Source organism: Cibotium barometz, chromosome 40 (genome assembly GCF_041138505.1).
Source record: "Cibotium barometz isolate CiBa-2024 chromosome 40, ASM4113850v1, whole genome shotgun sequence".
In the NCBI taxonomy this organism is placed as follows: Eukaryota; Viridiplantae; Streptophyta; class Polypodiopsida; order Cyatheales; family Cibotiaceae; genus Cibotium; species Cibotium barometz.
This window is the reverse complement of record NC_141085.1, coordinates 42,502,585-42,506,181: the sequence shown is the minus strand read 5'-3', so window position 1 is coordinate 42,506,181 and position 3,597 is coordinate 42,502,585.

Below are 3,597 nucleotides of genomic sequence, written 5' to 3'. Positions count from 1 at the left end.
CATTGCATATGTGCATGTGCCAGATGAGCTGAGAACTAAGCTGGATCCGAAAGTTGAAAAATGTGTGTTTATTGGATATTCCCTTGAGCAAAAGGGATACAGGTGTTATAACCCTGCTACACGTGAGTTGAGGGTAAGTAGGGATGTTGTCTTTGATGAGATGAGCAGCTGGTATGCTGCTGAAAAAGAAGCTGCTGGGGCTGATGTGATGGGAGAAAGCTATGGATGAGGAGATGAATGCACTATATGGAAATGAAACTTGGGACTTAGTGCAATTGCCTGAAGGCAAGAAAGCCATTGGATGCAAGTGGGTGTACAAAGTAAAACATAACAGTGATGGAAGCATAAACAGGTACAAGGCTAGATTGGTAGGCGCAGACATATGGCATTGATTATGAGGAAACTTTTAGCCCAGTTGCCAAGATGGCAACAGTGAGAGTTGTGATAGCAATGGATGCGTCAAAGTAATGGTCTTTACATCAGATGTATGTAAAGAATGCATTCTTGCATGGGGATTTGCAAGAAGAGGTGTATATGTTGAAGCCACCTGGTTGTGATAGCAATGGATGCGTCAAAGTAATGGTCTTTACATCAGATGTATGTAAAGAATGCATTCTTGCATGGGGATTTGCAAGAAGAGGTGTATATGTTGCAGCCACCTGGTTATGAGGATGTGAGTCACCCCCGAGCATGTTTGCAGGTTGAAGAAAGCCTTGTATGGCTTAAAGTAAGCACCAAGAGCATGGTCTGACAAAATTTCTGAATATCTTGTCACTACTGGCTTTCATGTAGCCAATGCAGATTTCTCGTTGTATGTGAGACATGGTGATAGAGGAGTTGTGCTTCCTGTCATCTATGTAGATGACTTGATCATTACGGGGGACCATGATGCAGAGATCTTTGATGTAAAGATCTTGCTTAGACAGAAGTTTGAGATGAAGGATCTGGGGGAGCTCAGATATTTTGGGCATTAAGGTGATTAGGTCACCACATGGTATTGGATTACTGCAGAGACAGTATGGCTTGGACATGTTGTCCAAGTATGGTATGACAGGCTGTAAGCCTATTTCCATGCCATTGGATCAGAATGGCAAGTTGAGTGCAGATTCAGGAGAGATCTTGGAGGATCCTACTATGTATAGGCGCATAGTAGGAAGTTTGATCTACATGACGATCACCAGACCAGATTTGAGCTATGCTGTTGGGTTGGTGAGTCAGTTTATGCAAGTTCCACAGAAACCGCATTTGGATGTAGTGAGACGCATACTGAGGTATGTGAGGTCTACCTTACAGTGTGGACTATTTTATGAGACTGGGACAGAGATATGTGTACATGGGTACACAAATGCTGATTGGGCTGGTAGTATCTCAGAGATAGAAGATCTACTAGTGGCTTCATGTTTTCTTTGGGGAGTGCTGCTGTGACTTGGAGCAGCAAGAAGCAGCCTACGGTTTCTCTATCCAGTACAGAGGCTGAGTATAGAGGAGCTGCTATGGCAGCATGTGAGGTAGCTTGGTTGAGAAAGCTACTTGCAGATTTGGGTCTATCAGTGGTTGGATAGACAAGTTGTCATTTTTTGTGACAACATTAGCAGTATACAGTTGGCCAGGAACCTAGTTTTTCATGCTCGCACGAAGCATATAGAGGTCCACTACCATTTCGTCAGAGAGAAGGTCTTGGCAGGAGACCTTGACCTTGTTTATGTCAGCACAGAGGATCAGGTAGCTGACATCTTCACCAAAGCATTGGGTACAGAGAAGCTCCACAGATTCAGGGCTTCGCTTGGTGTACATGAGATGGAGTTGAGCTCGAGGGGGGGAGTGTTGAGATATCAACCTCGTCTAGTGAGGTGGTGGACACTGACTGGGGGATAGGCCCCACACTTACACCACTGGCATGGTTGGTGAGATCATGGGTGATATGCGGCCAGTGGGATGACAGGCTGTGTGACAGCCATTCTAGAGACTGGCATAGTTATGGCGCCAGCTCATTTAGTTGGGTTCACACTATAAAGAACCCGTGTATGTATTAGTTGAGTACCTTTCATATTATGTATACTCTTATCTTGTATATGGTGTGTTGAGTGTTGAGTGAAGAAGAAGAAGATTTTCAGCCTCTCACCTTGTGTGTTCTCTATTAGGGTTTTGTGAGTGTGTGTGTGTGTGTGTGCTTGCAAGAGCTCAAGCTCTCTTCCCCCTTGCATCTTTTCAACTATAACTAAGTCTTAACTATGCTTATGTGTTATTCCATCCGGTTTATATAGATAAGATAGTCAATCTTGATAGCAATTTCTAAGGCAAAGCCTAATAACTGGTCTCTTTGGGAGAGTAATATCTTTCAATCTATTTGGAATTAGAGAAAAGTCAAAACTACAGAGTTTTAGGAATTTTAATGCTCTATAAAGACATCTCAGTGATGGTTCTCTAAAAATGAGTTCTAAGGTCTCTTTGAGAGCATTCGAAACAGCCAAAGTTGTGTTTTCAACATAAAACTACCAAAAACAGCTGTCTCACTTTGCACTCGAATAACTTAAAAATAAAAGAGATTTGGCTTTCTATAGTCTCATACACTCGTGTAGAGTTTCTTGTCCTCTAAAACTTTTGTCTTTATGTAAATCTCCGATTCTAAACACATGGAAAGATAAATGCTTTGCAAAACAGCCCCTAGTGGAGGTTATATCTAAAATCTGGTCACAAACTAGTCAAATATTCTATCTTCTAATTCTTTAACTCCAAAAGTGTTTATTCTATGAGTCAAACTAAGGCAGTCAACAATAGTTCTTGGCAGGAAATCCCCCCCTCTCCTTTTCTCGCAGTGTTTCCCCATTGTTGCCATGGTTAAGCATGCCATACACCGACTCAGATTCTTCCATATACACACTTATTGATATATTTATTTAATCTCAAAAGAATTTAAAGCAAAATAATAAAAAGAGTATTTATATACTTCCTCGATATATTTTCTTGATGTCTTGATTGATTGGGAATCCATGTCTACTCTCTGGAAGTTGTGGAAGAGCTGCTTGTAGATTTGGTAAGCTTCTCAGATCTACTCTTAGGGCTGTAATCTGCAAACAGGTATAACTTTGCACACAGTTATCAAGTACTAATCATGTGGGTACTTAAAATTACCACAATGTATGCAGTCTACAACAACCTAGCGCGGGCGAAATTGCCAAAATCAGGTGTATGTGAAAATCGACTCCAAAAATAGGTCACGTTTTGCTTTTTTATCAAATTTTGATTTGCATGTCTATCTACACACTTGAAGGCTTCCTTTGAGTATACTAGCTAATTGAAAACTCAATCTTGAATTTTCACTTAATTTTAACACTTAGAATCTTTACTATTATTGAAAAACCACTGAAAACCTACTGGAATTCATTACTGAAATATGTAATATCCAAAGCTTAGGATTATCTTTAATCATAACTTGGTTAATCTTGGAGGTATGTTACATTAAGCATATGATGGGTTGTATGTAAGAAATTACGAAACAACATGTAGACAAGAGAAAACACAGAGATATGGAGAATCAAAAATTTCTGATTACTGTATGCAATTACAATAGATAGCTACCACTTCCCAGCCGTGTGC